The sequence below is a fragment of the Cupressus sempervirens genome, chromosome 10 (assembly GCF_028749045.1).
Source record: "Cupressus sempervirens isolate cs-2001-9-10 chromosome 10, ASM2874904v1, whole genome shotgun sequence".
Classification (NCBI taxonomy): domain Eukaryota; kingdom Viridiplantae; phylum Streptophyta; class Pinopsida; order Cupressales; family Cupressaceae; genus Cupressus; species Cupressus sempervirens.
The window spans coordinates 158941195-158960280 of record NC_143127.1 but is presented as its reverse complement, the minus strand read 5'-3'; the positions used below and the strand labels follow the sequence as shown (position 1 = coordinate 158960280).

The 19086-nt window shown below is 35.9% G+C and overlaps 1 pseudogene across 1 annotated transcript; it reads left to right on the top strand.

Annotated features, from left to right (window-relative positions):
- Positions 1-12544: 12544 nt before the first annotated feature.
- On the top strand, positions 12545-15257 carry LOC149533071 (UDP-glycosyltransferase 72B1 pseudogene; annotated as a pseudogene). Its single transcript, XR_016357240.1, has 2 exons — positions 12545-14860; positions 14992-15257. The product of XR_016357240.1 is annotated as a UDP-glycosyltransferase 72B1 pseudogene (transcript).
- The last annotated feature ends 3829 nt before the right edge of the window (positions 15258-19086 follow it).

Below are 19086 nucleotides of genomic sequence, written 5' to 3'. Positions count from 1 at the left end.
GACCTATACTTAATTTAGTATTATTGCATCCATGTTACTTATGAAAGTGGAACTTTCACATAGATAAGTAGGGAAACCAAAATTGAAAGCCAAACTTAACATAGAAAAGTAAAGCAAGCCTCAACTATATTCTCATTAAACACTGTGAATTCAAATATCTTTGACAGGGCATATCTAAGAGCTCGTGCAAGATATGGATGAGGTTCAAGTTCCTACAGGACCGTGTTGCAGAGACCTACAATAACCTCTCTCGCTTTTTGGAGATTGCATTCTATTTTCATTCTATAACGCCATCTCGGGTGATATTGAAACTTGCAATGTTGGCAAATACAAAGTTGCCAACTGTCAAATCTCTCTCATCTTTTGTAGTGGGATCAAACTGTCTGCTCCATTAGCTCCGAGTGGCTGGGTAAACCCTATCCCCAACCTCGTCTTGTCCCCTTTAGTGCTCGAACATTCTCAGGCATGTTGAACTGGAATGTCCCTAAAGGTCACTAAATGCCACAGGGCTGCAATCTTTGATGGGGCATATCTCGAAGCTCGTGCAAGATATGGATGAGATTCTAGTTCCTACAAGACCGTGTTACAGAGACCTACAATAACCTCTCTCACTTTTTGGAGATCGCATTCCGTTTTCATTCTACAACGCCATCTCGGGTGATGCTGAAACTTGCAGTGTTGGCCAGTACAAAGTTGCCAACTGCCAAATCTCTCTCATCTTTCGTCGTGGGATCAAACTGTCTACTCCATTAGCTCCGAGTGGCCAGGTAAACCCTATCGCCAACCTCGTCTTGTCCCCTTCAGTGCTCGAAAGTTCTTAGGCACACTGAACCAGAATGTCCCTAAGGGTCACTAAATGCCACAGGGCTGCAATCTTTCACAGGGCACATCTCGGAGCTCGTGTGAGATATGGATGAGATTCCAATTCCTACAAGACTGTGTTACAGAGACCTAAAATAACTTCTCTTGCTTTTTGGAGATCGCATTTCATTTTCATTCTACAATGCCATCTCGGGTGATGTTGAAACTTGCAGTGTTGGCCAGTACAAAGTTGCCAACTGCCAAATCTCTCTCATCTTTCATCGTGAGATCAAATTATCTGCTCCATTAGCTCTGGGTGGCTGGGTAAACCCTATCCCCAACCTCGTCTTATCCCCTTTAGTGCTCAAACATTCTCAGGCACGCTGAACTGGAATGTCCCTAAGGGTCACTAAATCCCACAGGGCTGCAATATTTGATGGGGCATATCTCAGAGCTTGTGCGAGATATGGATGAGATTCTAGTTCCTATAGGACCTTGTTACAGAGACCTACAATAACCTCTCTCTCTCTTTGGAGATCGCATTCTGTTTTCATTCTACAACGCCATCTCGGGTGATGTTGAAACTTGCAGTGTTGGCCAGTACAAAGTTGCCAACTACCAAATATCTCTCATCTTTCATCGTGGGATCAAACTGTCTGCTCCATTAGCTCCGAGTGGCCGGGTAAACCCTATCCCCAACCTCATCTTGTCCCCTTTAGTGCTCGAACATTCTCAAGAACGCTGAACTGGAATGTCCCTAAGGGTCACTAAATCCACAGGGCTGCAATCTTTGACGGGGCATATCTTGGAGCTCATGTGGATGAGATTCAAATTCCTATAGGACCATGTTGTAGAGACCTACAATAACCTCTCTCACTTTTTGGAGATCACATTTCATTTTCATTCTACAATGCCATCTCGGGTGATGTTGAAACTTGCAGTGTTGGCCAGTACAAAGTTGCCAACTGCCAAATCTCTCTCATCTTTCATCGTGGGATCAAACTGTCTGCTCCATTAGCTCTGGGTGGCTAGGTAAACCCTATCCCCAACCTCGTCTTGTCCCCTTTAGTGCTCAAACGTTCTCAGGCACGCTAAATTGGAATGTCCCTAAGGGTCACTAAATGCCACAGGGCTGCAATCTTTGATGGGGCATATCTTGGAGCTTGTGTGAGATATGGATGAGATTCTAGTTCCTATAGGACCATGTTGCAGAGACCTACAATAACCTCTCTCACTTTTTGGAGATCGCATTCTATTTTCATTCTACAATGCCATCTCGGGTGATGTTGAAACTTGCAGTGTTGACCAGTACAAAGTTGCCAACTGCCAAATCTCTCTCATCTTTCGTTGTGGGATCAAACTGTCTGCTCCATTAGCTTTGGGTGGCCGAGTAAACCCTATCCCCAACCTCTTCTTGTCCCCTTCAGTGCTCAAGCATTCTCAGGCACGCTCAACCGAAATGTCCCTAAGGGTCACTAAATGCCACAGGGCTGCAATCTTTGATGGGGCATATCTCAGAGCTCATGTGAGATATGGATGAGATTCTAGTTCCTACAAGACCATGTTGCAGAGACCTACAATAACCTCTCTCACTTTTTGGAGATCACATTTCATTTTCATTCTACAATGCCATCTCGGATGATGCTGAAACTTGTAGTGTTGGCCAATACAAAGTTGCCAACTGCCAAATCTCTCTCATCTTTCATCATGGGATCAAACTATCTGCTCCATTAGCTTCGAGTGGCCAAGTAAACCCTATCCCCAACCTCATCTTATCCCCTTCAGTGCTCAAACATTCTCAGGCACACTCAACTGGAATGTCCCTAAGGGTCACTAAATGCCACAAGGCTGCAATCTTTGACGGGGCATATCTCGGAGCTTGTGTGAGATATGCATGAGATTCTAGTTCCTACAGGACTGTGTTGTAGAGACCTACAATAACCTCTCTCACTTTTTGGAGATCCCATTCCATTTTCATTCTACAATGCCATCTTAGGTGATGCGTATCTTAATTATATTGTTGGAAAGTGTATGTAGCATGTCATTTTTGGAAATACAAATCATGGAACTTGGTAAATGTTTCATAAGTTAATGAAATATGTTACTACCAGATTATGTAAACTTAGGATTATATGATCTCCAAGAGTTTGGTTATGTTCTTTAGCACACCTTGGATGCAAGGTAGTGTGTAGCTTCTACTCCCTCTTTGTGAGTAATGTTAGTCACTTTGTATATGTAAATTGGTTTTCAATTGGGTATGTTATTTTCAACCTTAATGGTGATGAAGGATTAGCTTGAATCAGCTTGTAACTATCTAGCCACCAGATTTTCTGTGATTCCATCAAATGTGGGTTTTGTTCGTATTTATTTATTTTATTATTTTTGTTGTGCTCTTGACCTTTGAGGCTTTGAATTTAAACTTGTGCACTTTGGTTTTTGAAATTTTATGTTCTTGAGGTGGCTAGGAGGTATGTTCTATGTTGCTAGTTATGTGTTGTGATGTTCTCTATCAGGTTCAATGTGAAACATTGATAGAATGTATAAGGGAGTAGATTGCGAAGAACATACCATTCTCCTTTTTGTAATACACTATTTATTCTATTTTAATTAAACTCACTTCTAAATCCTATCTTCCACTTGGACCCATTCCTCTTTTGGCAATCCCTGAGATTGCCAATTCTTATTAATTAAAGTAGAGACAAGATGAACCAGATTAATACAGTGACCTATAGATCGAAGGAGGATGGTTAATAAATGGTCTACCAGAGATCAGCCAAGGATAAGGATAGCATAGTAAGAAAATGATTATTTATCTGGTGGATATAAGTCTTTTATATAATAAACCATTTATATGCATAGTAAAAGAACTGAATATAGATTTGAGACATATTGATCACCTGCAGTCTGATCATCTTCACAAGTATGCAACTTTTGTTTCACTATTTCATGCAGGTTTATTGAACTTTCTTTATGAGGTCATTTACAGATGGGATGTTCAAAGGTTGAGTTCATGTGGGCTGTCAATACTTTGACTATACTTTAAGTCAACGATTATCAATATGGGAAAAAATGGAACTCGTTGTATTTTGAAGTACTGAGAAGATGGCCTTGCCCTTCCCCAGGAGTTTCAGAAATGGGAGACATTAGGTAAGAGAGTGAAAATGTTACTATTGCTTCAACACACATGACACAATTGGAAATGCAAATTTTGATGGTAATCATTTTGTGATAAGGGAGAGACTAGGGATGATCATTGTTACTATCTCTTTAGTAGTGGATTTTTGTTTTCTCTTGAATTTGGTGGTGGGGGATCAGTGGTAATTCTCATTGGATATTCCTTCTTATGATGTTAGTGACAAGTGTTGCTCTTTGAAAACACTTGTACAATCTTTTTTAAATTATTAGATAAAAACAAAGAATTGTAAGTATTAAACATGATTAGCCTTTAGTTCCTAGAAGATCTTTATTTCCCCATCAATGCATTTAGAAAGTTAAGTTTTAAGAAGATCATAAATAGAAAAAATTAGAGAAGCAATTTAAACATTTATATTGATTGGAAACATGTGAGTCTTGACTTTCCTCTGCCTTTTAAAGAACATTCCTTAGCTAGCATACCTAATTCCACATTCCATAAGAGTGTCATTGCACTAAAGATTTAGGAAACCAACTACTCTAAGAGAAAGCTTCCTGGTCAATAATAATCTAGCCTATTGAGGTACATAATACTTCTCAATTAAACTTGTGTTAATTCAGTATTAATTTTGTAATTAACTACAATTTCAGTATCTGTGTACAGGGGGTGACTGAGAAAACTATTTGAGGTCCAATTTGAAAATATATTTGTAAGGATCTCGACCAAGGTTCACAAATTCGATGATTAATATATTCATTCAGGCTAGAACCTCACTACAAAAAAATAATATATAAAAAAGGTAGTGAATAACGTCATGTCTAGACCCAAATCAACTAATGAAAGTCAAATCAGCATAATGTGGAACAACAATATATGCATTGAGTGGGTTGTCATAGAAAGGCTTCAGAATAAAATTCATGTCTAGAATTAAAAGACCTTAAAGAAAATTTATGCTTGTAACACAAATGGCCATTCAAAATTGAATATGATTACAATATGTGAAATAGCATTACGAGAACTTGTAATTCTCTTGTGAACATCATGTTAATTCTTGTAAGAATCCATAAGATGCTTGTTATACTCAAAATTTTGTTGAAATTGAATTAATTTTTATCCTGTCGGTTAATTGGCTTAGGGTGATATATGCTTCTTGGATGGAATAATGAGTTCATGATTAACTCTGTATTAAGATTCATAGCATCTTCTAGTTATTTGCAAAGGAAATTTATAAATTAAGCTAATGTCATATGGCTTGCTTGAGAAAGATGTCTGTGTTCTTATTGATGGGTACTAATGACTGTCCACATTTAGTTCTTCAATATCCTATTTGACAAGCTTTCCATAAACATTTCTTTGCCATACTAAGTATTTTTTAAAACATATTTGAGTAGAAGCACTATAGTAGATAATACATGATGTTTTAACAAATAAAGTAATGGGTTAAAGACTATTATTTCCAAGGTATTATGTCATAGTATTTTAATTGTAATGATCTTAGACTAATGATATTCTTGAAGGTAACTTTGAGATGCAACAAGAAAGACAACCTACAGCCAAGGCTATATTGTGCCTACAACCAAAGCCATAAATGCTCATAGCCAAAGCCACTAGTGCACATAGCCAAAGCCATGGATGCTTATAGCCAAAGTTACGAGTGTTCGCAACCAAAGCCATGAGTACATGAAGTCGATGATCACAATTGTTTACAACTATTCACCAGAAACAACTTCTTTGTAGTTTTTGAGAAATACTAATAAAGCAAAAAATAACATCTACTAGTTGGTAGACATAATGGCAACTCTCTAGCAATTGAATTTAATTTCATACATGCCCATATCTAATTTAATGTCATACACGAACATATCTAATTTAACGTCATACATGAACAAACATGTAATATAAAATGATAACCAATAATGTCATATACATTAACAAACACATAATATATTATGATAACCAATAATGTCGTATATGAACAAACATATCATATATTAACCAATAATGTCATACATCAAATAAATGTCATACATCAAATATAGAATGTCATATGTACATCAAATGTATGTCGAATATGTCTCTCTAATGCCTATATATATACATGGGGAAGGAAACAAGTCTCTCTCTCTCTCTCTCTCTCTCTCTCTCTCTCTCTCTCTCTCTATATATATATATATATATATATATATATATATATATATATATATATATATATATATATATATATATATGTATGTATGTATGTATGGAATATCTCAACTACATCTTTTCCTTGCCACGAGGGGAAGGGAACAAGTCTCTCGACATCCTCTGCCGTCGTGTGGAGGGAGACAGTGGAGATGACGGGGCCCTCCTAACACGCTCACTTGACCTCTTGTTGAGGCTCTTCTCCAGGTCCAACTGATACAAAGAAAGTAGACATGAATCAATATTTATTATACGTTGAAATCAAATATATGTACACACAAAATCAATTATTTTCTTACCACCAACAAATAGTCACTCTGTAAGTCCACCTCAAATGCTCGTGGACGATCAGGCGTGATAAGACCCTACAACAATTCAATAAATATAATCACTTATAAGTAGCATTAGAAATTTTGAGATTAACTATTATAAACAACAACTAAAACGAAGAAAATTCTTTCATACCTCTGTCAATGGCTATGAGCTAGCCACAGCTGCGGCCACTCCACTATCAACAGACTATCGCAGATGAGGAGGTGTGTCCGACATCATGAGCTACATGTCATACAATACACGTTATATCTAACATGAAACATGGAATAAATATAATCAAATGAATTAAATTAACATGAAACAACTATACCTGTGTGAAGCTCATATCATGTCTCTGCTCTATGTCTATGGTAAAGGTTGAGGGTCCTGTGGAGAACTGATGCACATGCATAATTTTTTTTGTCAATCCTTAATATGATTATGTAATAAATATATGTATTAATTAAAATGATTAAATTGATACATACCTCAGGACTCGTCGAAGGGACAAAAAATGGGCCTAGAGGATCGCTGCTAGGCCCAACAACACTTTGACCCTAAATTTTGAACAATGTCAATAAATGCTAATTAATTAATCATTCACTATACATATGAAATGTGATCAAATTAGTAATTTACCTGTGTGTCAATGCCAAATGTCTCGTTCAGGAACTCATCGGTGACAAGCCCATCATTCGCACCATCTCCGGCATGAGTGCCAAATGTGCATAGGTATCCACATGAAGTGCACATGTGACCACAATGCATAGAAGGCTCCCCCTCAACTAATGGGCTCGTGGAATGGATGAGGGTCCATGTCAAAGCATTAATGGTCCCTAGAGTGCTGGCCTCTACATGTTCTTTCACAACTGAAGGAATAATCACATGCTCGTGCTGTGGATAGACCACAGGTGCCCTAACTAGATTAGCGTCATGAAGTGCTCCTGGCCTCTCAAATGATGACCCCCCACCTCTACCCTGGGAGTCTAACATATCAAAATAATTGGGGATCTCCCCAAGGACAAACTCACAATAAAATTTCTTCAAAAAATACATGGGGACCTCATGATTGTTGCAAGGAGGGGCATCAAAAACCATCCACCATCTATCCCAAAAATTATTTCTAATAGCATCGTGTACGCACCAATGGATGGGGAATCGTTTAGTACCCTCTCTAACAGTATTTGGCTCATCGGGTTTTCTAAATAATGCACATATACTACCTTTTGATATTTCTTTTTTTTTAACATCTTCATATGACAATTTATTTGCATAAAATCTTTTTTGTTCATCCCTCTTAGCCCACCAAATATCTAACTGACCACTAACTGAGGCTATCTGAGTGTTAATGGATTTGAGGGATGATGCCAATTGAGCCCTCATTGGATTGGTTTGTCCAGATTCTTTCAACCGAGAAATGAGTCTTTCTAATTCAGTTTTGCCTCTCTATATTTCATTTCTTATATTTTCTTGTGTGCCTAGCGGAGGTCTTGCAATTGGTTCAGGTTGTGGAATTTGTTGTTCTTCTTGAGGAGGGTTTTGATTTTGAGGTTCTTGAGGGTTTTGTGAATTTTTTGGTTGATTATGGACATTTCCTGATAAAAAATCAATTGAAATCCAACTAAATAAACAAATCTAAATGAAATTTGTAAAACCCTACAAAAGAATATCAAAAACCAATAAAACAATATGGAAAACATATTAAACAATGCAAAGTTAAGTTTATATCACTTACCTTGTCGTCGTGGGTGTGCTCGTTGTCTTGGATTTCGTCGGTGAGGAGGCATTTTGGCAAGTGGTGGTGAATTTTTGCTGTCAAACCTGCGTACGCACTGTTGGAGAGCCAAAAAAACAAAATGAAAATGATGGGCCGCGGGTCTGCAGCCCATCATATAACTTTTTGGACATCAGAATAGCATGTACGCGCTATTGAAAATTAGAAAAAAAAAAAAAACTTGTCATCTTTTTGGCACCACAACTCGGTGCATATGCCCGAAAGAAGTCTTTCACAATCATTGTTTAAATAAAGGTTGTAAAACAATCATAATCATTGAAGAATGTGGCATGTATTTACACCATTATAGATCAATGTTATGTATATTGTTCATTCTTGTCTCTGGTTTTAGGCTTTTACTTCTTCTAATTACTTGTATTATGAGTTGTGTTTTTCCATTGTTCTATTTAACTTTCTTGATCAAGAAGAGAACAAGAATTTTTTAACTTTTTTGACAAAAGATATCTTCAACGGATGTGGCTAATAAGTATGTTAATTAAAAAAATAAAATCATAAGTCTACATAGATGTCCTTCATGATAGGCATGCTTATTGATTATAATTCTTAATCATTGAAATAAAACTTGCATTAGCATTATTAAAAATTCAGCAATATATAATGTTCTTACATCATCATGGAGAAATATTTTCAATAAAATTGATTCTTATCTATTTTTCACACATTTTACATCATCTAAATAGTTGTGTTGGGACTTATAATTTCACTTTCATAAACAAGATACAATTTAAAATATTCCACTATTAGTGTCACTTTTAAAACCTATATCCCAATTCTGACCATAGTTCTACTCATAATACTTCAACACTACATGTGCTCTCCTACTTCACATGTTCCTTGTTTTAGTGTAGCATTTAACCACTTATAAACCCTAACCATAACATTAAGTGTCATATTAATGAAATTACAAACCTTGGATCCTAACTCTATATGTGATTGTACTAAGCACTTAGTGAATTATATACCTAACCTTAACCCTGTATCTACTACTAAATAGAAATAATATTAAAATTTTAATAGGGGGAATACATAGAGAGAGAGAGAGAGAGAGAGAGAGAGAGAGAGAGAGAGAATAAGGGGAGTATTGGGAGGGAGGGAGAGATTATGGGGTGTATCGAAAGAGTAGGGAGAGAGAGATAATGGGGTGCATCTAGATATTATAACCCTAAACCTAATGCTAACCCAAAATTTAACTATAGCCCTAATGCTAACACTAACTCTAAACCTAACCTTGATTCTAACCCTAACTCTAATTCTAGCTCTATCCCTAACTCTAATTCTAACCCTAACTCTAGCTCTAATTCTAAATCTAACTCTAACTCAAACCCTAACTCTAACCCTAACTCTAATTCTAATTCTTATCCTACCCCTAATCCTAACTCTATGTCTAATTATAACCCTAACCCTAACCCTAATGCCAACCCCGAGTCTAACTCTAACCATAATCCCAACCCTAACCCTAACTCTAACTCTAACTCTAAATCTAATCCTAACCCTAACTCTAACCCTAACCCTAATTCTGAACTTAACTCTCACCCTAACTCTAACTCTAACTCTAACTCTAACTCTAATTCTAACTCTAACTCTAACCCTAGCTCTAATTTTAACCCTAATGCTAGCTCTGATTGTAACCCTAACTCTAACTCTAATTCTAACTCTAGCTCTAACCCTATTTCTAACTCTAACTCAAACTGTAACTGTAACTCTAATTCAAACCCTAATCCTAACTATAATTCTAATCATAACCCTAATTATAACCCTAATTCTATCCCTAACTCTAACCCTAACCCTATCTCTAACCCTAAACCTAACCCTAACTCTATCTCTAATTCTAACTCTAACCCTACCTCTAACTCTAGCTCTAACTCTAACTCTGACTCTAACTCTAACTTCATCTCAAACCCTAACCCTAACCCTAACCCTAATCCTAACTCTAACTCTAACTTTAACTCTAATTATAACCCTAACCCTAACCCTAACCCTAACTCTAACTCTAACCCTAACTCTAACTCTAGAATTCTACCCCTAACTCTAACCCTAACCCTATATATAATCCTAAATTTAACCCTAATTTTAGTACTAACTCTAACCCTAATCGTAACCCTAACTCTAACTCTAACTCTAACTCTTAACTCTAACTCTAACACTAGCTCCAACTCTAACTCTAACTCTAACTCTAACTCTAATTGTAGCCCTAACCCTAATGCTAATCCATACTTTAACTATAGCCCTAATATTAACCCTAACTCTAATCCTAACCCTGATTCTAACCCTAACTTTGACCCTAACTCTAATTCTAACTCTAACCTGAGTTGGCCTAGTGGTGGAGAACTTGTACTCTTGAAAGAGAGGTCACAAGTTCAAATCCCACTGGGGGGTAGGGTATGTACGCCTCATTTGTAGCACCAAGCGCCTCTCGAAAAAGAGTACGAGGTAGTCCCATATCACTGTCACCATATGTAAATCCAAAAACTATGGCATAGTGTCGTGGACTATAAAACCTACTTACTTACTTACTTACTAACTCTAATTCTAACCATAACTCTAGCTCTAATTGTAACTCTATCTCTAATTCAAACCCTAACTCTTACCCTAATTGTAACCCTAACTCTAACTGTAACTCTAATCCTAACCCTAACCCTAATCCTAACTCTATCTCTAGCCCTAGCATTAACCCTAACCCTAATCCTAACCCTAACCCTAACCCTAACCCTAACCCTAACTCTAGATCTAAGCCTAACCTTAACCCTAACTCTAACACTAACCCTAATTTTAACCTTAACTCTCACCATAACTCTAACTCTAACTCTAACCCTAGCTCTAATTCTAATCATAGTGCTAGCTCTGATTTTAACCCTAACCCTAACTCTAACTCTAACTCTAACCCTTTTTCTAACTCTAACTCAAACCATAACTCTAATTCTAACTCTTACCCTAAATCTAACCATAACCCTAATTGTAACCCTAATTATATCCCTAACTCTAACCCTAACCCTAACCCTAACTGAACTCTAACTCTAACCCTAACCCTAACCCTAACCCTAATTCTAACCCTGACTCTAACTCTAACCCTAACCCTAACCCTAACTCTAATTCCAACTCTAATTGTAACCCTAACTTTACCACTAATTGTAATCCTAACTCTATCTGTAATTTTAATTTTAATCATAACTCTAGCCCTAACCCTAACCATAACTCTACTCCTAACTATAACATTTTATATACCAAAATCCTTTAAATAAAAATAAATCAAAGTTATGCAAATAAAACACCGTATATAGAATTAAAATATAAAATGTTGAAGAATAATTTTATAGTAACTTTATACAAATATATTTAATAATAAAAAAATAATTTGCCCTTAACTATAAACATCCAGATTCCTTTAAAAAATCGCTTCCATGGTGTGCGGTGACTGCTACTAGCCTATATATATATATATATATATATATATAAGCTAGTAGGTTTAAGCTAAGGGACAAAGGTAGAGAGAGAATAGGAGAAATTAAAGATAAAAAGATTAATAAGAAGGGGGAAGAGGAGGGGGTGCCAATAAACTTATTATGATAATGATTAAATTAAGAAATTATGTAAATATTTAAAATTGTAAATTTTAAAATTGAAATATGTTTTAAATTTTTTTTTATCATAGTTAAATAGTATATACACTATTTATTTATTTAATTTTTGGTTATTATATACACTATATTTATTATTATTTATATATGTATAAAAAATACAAGTTCAAATGTTAAATAAAATTAATTTTTTAATTAAAAAATTATATAGATAAAATGTGGATACATTAAATTTAATTTGAATTTTTATATTATAATATAATAATTTTTATTAAGTTATTATCTTTATGTTTTATGGATTTAATCTATGACTTATAAATTATTATAATAAGAAATTACGTGAATATACAATTCAAAATAAAAGAAACAAATTTTAATTGATTTTTAAAAAATTCAATTGCAATCGATCATTGAAAGAAAATATATTTTTATTTAAAATTGAAATGAATATATGAAAAATAGAAGAAGAAAAACAAATTGATTAAAAGAAATATTATTTTTAATATATTATAATTTTTTAATTTATTTTTTGTGATCTTTGTAGTCACATAATTTGACTAGTGGTTAGTAGAATGTTCTATTTGAATAGAAGTTAGGACCTATTCATTTAAAATTAGGTTTATTAGGTGAATTAAAGTTTTAAATGTACTATTACTTTAATATTCTATTATTTTAGGAACCCTTATATAATTATTATTATTATTATTACCATTTTATTATTTATGTTAGCATTGAACGGCGACGTCTATGCAGTCGAAAAAATGTACCTGCTGTGACAGTTATTTGTTCGGCTATTTAGCCAAGGGCGCATTGAACGTAGTCGATGAATAATGGAGAGTTATTTTTTTGACATACATATTAGTATTATAAATTCTCATGATTGAGCCGAGTTCGACTCTGCTGAATTACAGCTTTGCCTTTACTTTTTCTTACAATATACATTTCCAGTACCTCGGCCTTCGATGGAGAAGCCCCATGTCGTCATTTTTCCCGTCAGCGGGGCAATGGGCCACTTCCTTCCACTAGTTGAGTTTGCAAAGAGGCTCTGTGAGTTTCATGGCTTCTCCATCACTCTCATCATCAGCAGGTGGATGTGGACTTCTCAGCAACCCGCAGTGCTCGATCGATTGGCCTCCTCTGCTCTCGACATACGCCTTGCAGAGATTCCACACATCCCTGACGAAGAAGACGAGGGGGACATGAAATTGGAAGCACGCTTTACGAGGTTCTTGATGAAAGCAAAGCCACACATCGAAGACGTTCTGCAATCGTTGCGTTCATCTTCATTTATTACAGACCTCTTCTGTACGGAACTGCTCGATGTTACTGCCAAACTGAAGATGCCATGTTATTTATTCGTTCCGTCGAATGCTTCCTTTGTGTGCTTCTTGTTGCATCTTCCAAAGCTCGTTTCGGAAATTAAGATTTCATTCAAAGACGCCGATTTTGAGGTGGATATACCGGGGCTTCCGCTGATTCCTGCAACAGATTTGGTGCATAGCGTTCAGGACAGATCGAGTTCGGGGTTTAAGTGGATGCTCGACCATGCCTCCCGCTTGAGGGAAGCATCGGGGATTCTCATAAACACCTTTGCTGAAGTGGAGGAGGAAGCCATGAAAACCCTAACAACGCCTGGAAAACCCCCAATGTATCCAGTAGGCCCCTTGATGTTCACGAAGTCTGATGCTTCCGATGACTCTACCTGCCTCAAATGGTTGGATCAGCAGCCTCCCTCGTCAGTTCTGTTTGTGGCATTTGGAAGCGGACTTGTTTTGTCAAGGGAGCAAATAACAGATCTGGCGATTGGACTGGAAGCTAGCGGCCATCGCTTCCTCTGGGTGCTACGCGGGTTCAAATCTGGGGACTCTTCTTCTCTTGAAACTGACATTTCTCAGCTTTTGCCGGAGGGTTTCGAGAGTCGAACCAGTGACCAAGGGCTGGTTCTTCTTAATTGGGCTCCTCAGGTAGCAGTTCTTTCTCACCCGTCCACCGGAGGCTTCCTTTCTCATTGTGGGTGGAATTCTACGTTGGAGAGTGTTTGTCATGGAGTTCCCATGATCGCTTGGCCTGTTGCTGCCGAACAGGGGATGAACAGGGTCATTTTGGTGAAGCAGATTGAGGTAGCCATAGACTCGGGGATGGACAAGAAGGGATTTGTGAATAAAGAAGAAGTGGAGAGAGCAGTGAAGGAATTGATGGACGGAGAAGAGGGAAGAAGGGCGAGGGAGAAAATGAAGGAATTGAAGGAGCAGGCGAAGATGGCAGTCATGGAAGGAGGGAGTACAATGAAGGCCACAGCCCGTGCAGCCGCAGATTTATCACAGAGGGCAAGCTTCATTCCCTAGCTGAGGTGATTAGTGTGAAATTTGTTGATATACTTCTGGCCGTGCTCTGTACTCTGTTCTGTGCTTTTTTTCGTTGTTAACGCATGAGTCTCATTGTGTTTTGTTAATATATCATTTTCAATCAACTGCACTTAAACTCTCTCTCTCTGGGCATTCTTCGTTCTATCATAAGTGCACCTATATTCTAAAAACAGTAAAAGTAAGAAACGGTGCAGTTTTAAACGAACAGAACACCCGTGGGGTATTTGACAGGACCGTCTCTGTAACCTCTCTGAATCAAATTGGATTTCATTAGCTGGAAAAGTACTATTCATTAGTTTTTAGGGAGAGACACAGAGCTAAGAGGAGTTCGATTTCTGTTCCCCTCATTTTTGTAAACAGATTTCTCTGGAGGGGCTGATTGGGTTTCGTACTATTGTTCTTGCAAATTCTGTACTCATTTTGTGATAGACGCCGCCGTCCATGCAAACGGGAGCGCCCTAAATGTTAAAAGTTGTGTGGAAGTTATAGATGGATTTAGACGACGCTAAATTAAGCGGCCACAACAGACCCCAAGATTATCAGGAAGCTCCGCAGACCTGGGTTGAGAGATTGTCCAGAGGTAAAGAAGTGAATGCTTTCTGTTGATGGTATGGTGGGGTAACTGTGTGGTTAGGGGTGGTGACATCTTTTTCCCTTCACAAGTGAGCGGGAGAATGGAAGATAAAAGCTCGAGGTAAATTTGTAAACCAATATGACTTTGATAAGTAGGAGATAATTTTCACAAGAAGTTAAATTTTGATATTGCTATCACGATTTAATAATGTAGTATTTTAGTCAAACTCTTGACCCATATTTCATGAGCAGTGATTCAACTCAAATGCATTTCTCATGTGAAGCACTGGACTTCTCGGGAGGTCATCCATCCCAGTACTACTCTAGCTTGAGCGTGCTCAACTATGGCTTTATCTTTCATAAGTTTTGCCATACTGAGTGTATTGAATGTTATGCTCTAAATAACACCAAAACTCACTATGTTGTCAAATGTGGACACCGTTTCTTCCTTCATTCCATGTAATATGAGCTTTTGTCTATTTAGTTTATATTTAATTTATTATAATAATATTTATATAGTACTTTTTGTGGTGGAGTATTTTCTGTATAATGACATTTTAAAGAGCTTTTAACTTAAAATTTCAATTTATATAAAATGATTTCAATTATCAAAAAAGAGTTTATACATTATTTATTAAATTTTATATTTTTAAATAGTTTTTTCATACAACAATATATTAGAATTAAATTTTAAAAGAAATTTGTGCATTGAATTATTATAACTAGCAATTGTATCTTGGTGTGCAATAGGTATGTGGAAGAGATATGGAAGGTCAATGAGATACAAACAATTTTTATTTCTTGTATACATTTGTGTTATGCATGAGATCAATTTGTAAGGTATTTAGCAAATGATCTTGTTTGTGAAACAAAGGTCTAAATGAAGAAATGATATCTTCAAATCAATGATAAGAGATTACCACAAACTATAGTATAAATAGAACTTTGTTTTTGGGTTAAAATTGTGTCTACAAGATTTTTGTATGAATGTTTTAAATCACACTCTATTATTGATCATGACTCTTTCACTCTCTTTATCCTAATGATGGATTAAAAAAGAAGTGGTCCAAAACATTTTCATAAAAAAATTGTATATATTTTCAATTTAAAACAATTTTTTTATGTTTGAATCAACTATGCATCCACTTATAGGCATCCAAGTACAACTAAAGAGGAAACCCTCAAATCAATAATATAACCAAATTAAGGGAGAGTGAGGGAGAGGGCTACATGTATATTAAAGCATAAGAGTTGAAATGTACATGTATTGGTTAGTAAGATGGTGCAAGTTAACATGTTCTCTTCCTAACCATTGATGTGTTTCTTAAGAATATAAGTCAATGTAAAAAGTACTAGATATAAACCAAAATAAATAAGTTATAAGATGTCATGGCTTGTGGGGTGTGTACACCAAGTTGGTGTACAAAAAAGTGGACACCCCACCCCCACCCCCCCCCCCCCCCCCCCCCACAAAAAAAAGAAGCAAAAATTTCAATAACCCAATCGGGTTTTGTAAACTATTTTGTCTGTTGTCCACTTTTGAGGGCATTTTTATACCCTCAAATGACAACATCATCATGGAGTGCAAAGGAGAACATCAAAACCCGGTCAAGTTTATCATAATTTTTTCTTTTTATTGCATTTCCATCCATGGCACCTTGGAAACGAGGTAGGTCTTCATTCTATTCATCGTTTATGTATTTTTTAAATTAAATTTTGTAATGTGGTTTTGTAATTTATAAGTTTTGTAATTTATAATTTATTTTTTTATAGATGCATCAAGGAATCCAAGAAAATGAGGGAGAGATGAAACACCAGCTCCTACACAATCAAACCCTCCACTTGTCATGACACAAACACAAAACACTACACCCGTTGTGACACAACCACAAAACCCTCCACTCAATGTTCCTGTTCAACAACCACCACCTCCTATAAACCCTCTATGCATACAATTACATCATTTAACTACTACAAAAGAGGACCTCATAAATTTCCTCTCACAAATAAGTGCTAACATTACCCAAATAGTCAATAGTTTGTGGTCATCTACACTTTCTCACCACTCAGCCCTGGCGAATACACTTGAACAAATGGCCCAAAATGCAAATGAAGTGTCTAGGGAGGTTACGAAATGGGGCACATGGAGGGATAGATGTCATATATTTTATGCCAATGGGTTATCATATCAACACTTGTGAAAGACAAAGACATAAAGAAAGGTACTATATGTTCTCTTTTCACTGATCCTATATCTGGCAACTCCATATTACACACAACCAAAACTTTTCCTATTCATTGGTGCACTCATGCTAGGATGAGATCATGTTTTTAGGATAGGTGGTATATGGCATTTGACCTACCACCATGTAATAATTATGAGGTGCCTCTATATTTTTTGAGAAAGTTATATTGTGAGTTCATCCTTGGCAAGAAGCCAAATTACTTTGACATCCATTAGTTCTAGGGTAGAGGAACAAGCTCTATGTAGGATAGAACTAGAGCTCGTAGGGTCATACCACAACATGAGAGGAGATGTACAACATGAAAAACTATGCCTCATTTTGTGCTCCCATCAATTGTAAATGATTCTATTGATTTATAGACTCTTCATGCAACTACATCATTGATAGATGTTATCATTCAACATGGCTCATATTTAGATGGTTTTCCTTCACCTATGGTACCTCGACCATCATCAGATGCACCTTTAGGGTCATCACAACATGTGACAACTCCATCATCGTCACCCATGACACTAGTGTCATCACAACATGCGACAACTCTGTCATCATCGCGTATGAAACCTCAATCATCACAGCCTATGATAGCTCCAGTAGCATCACTTGCACCACCAGTGTCATCTAATTGTTGTCCTTGTTGATAATGTAATATGAAGAGGGAAGCTTTGTGTGTCCTCTAAAAATTAGATTATTATTCTATTAGTAAGATAATGTAAAATTGAGTATAAAATTTATACTAATTTACACGTACAATTAGTATTATGAAATTTGAACATAAGTAGTTATACTAAGTTAAATATTAGGAATAATAATTAAATGTTTATTTTTAAAAATAATAAATTATGCATGAATGATTAATTAGTTTTTGAAATATTTATAAAATAATGATAAATTAGTAGGCAATTCAAAATAAATTTATTAAGTTTGCAATTGATAATATTAATAAATCTATTAGATTTAGAACAAATATTTATAAGGGTATGTGCAGGATCATGGTGTGCCAAAAAGTGACGATGTGAAAAACATGTAGTTTTGAAATGCCTAAAAGCATTTCAAACTGTGCTTTGACTTTTTTCCCACGCATCCTAGTACCAAACCAAAAATGTAATACCTTGCTTGATCAGGTATCCAATTTGAGAATGGGTATCCGATTTGAGAATGGTTATTTGATTTGGAAATAGATATCTAATTTGGGAATGGGTATCCGATTTGAGAACGGGTACCTGATCTATGTTCCCAAATCATGACGCCAAATTCAAATGTAAAGGGAGTGGGGACCAATTTTTAAGATAAATATTGATTTTTATTTACCAAACTCAAAGGGGGGACCAATTGTTAAGCTATATCAAGTCCTAGTATAATATAGCTATAGCATAATTGGGGGGGACCAATTATTATATATAGTTACTAAAATTTATTATATAGTATTAAATAATTATTTCATATAGTTATTACTTATTATATATAAAAATATTATTTATTATATAATTATTTTATATATAGCTATTACTTATTATATATTATATATAATTATATATCATATATATTATTATTATATATTATATATTACTAACCTAAGTTAATAAACTATATGATGATGTATGTTAGGGGTCCCCCTAGGGACATAAATGTGTTCCAATGAGTCCAAATGGGTCATGGAATACCCTAATTATATATCATATATATTATTATTATATATTATATATATTAGTAACCTAAGTTAATAAACTATATGATGATGTATGTTCCTAGGGGTCTCACTAGGGACATACATGTGTTCCAATGAGTCCAAATGGGTCATGCCCATTAAACAACAACATATCTTTCTAATGGTCAAAGGATGCCTCGGGACATACATCTTGTGTTTTAATGGGTAGAAAGGGGTCATGGATTATCCTATGACCCCTTTCGACCTAATACATGATAACATATGTTCCTAGGGGTCCTAGGACCATTATAGACATATATATTGTGTTCCAATGGATTGAAAGGGTTCATAGAGTATCCTATGACCCTTTCGACCCATTACATGACAACATACATTCTTAGGGGTCATAGGACCCCTAGCAACATATGTTGTCATGTAATGGGTTGAAGGGTTCAT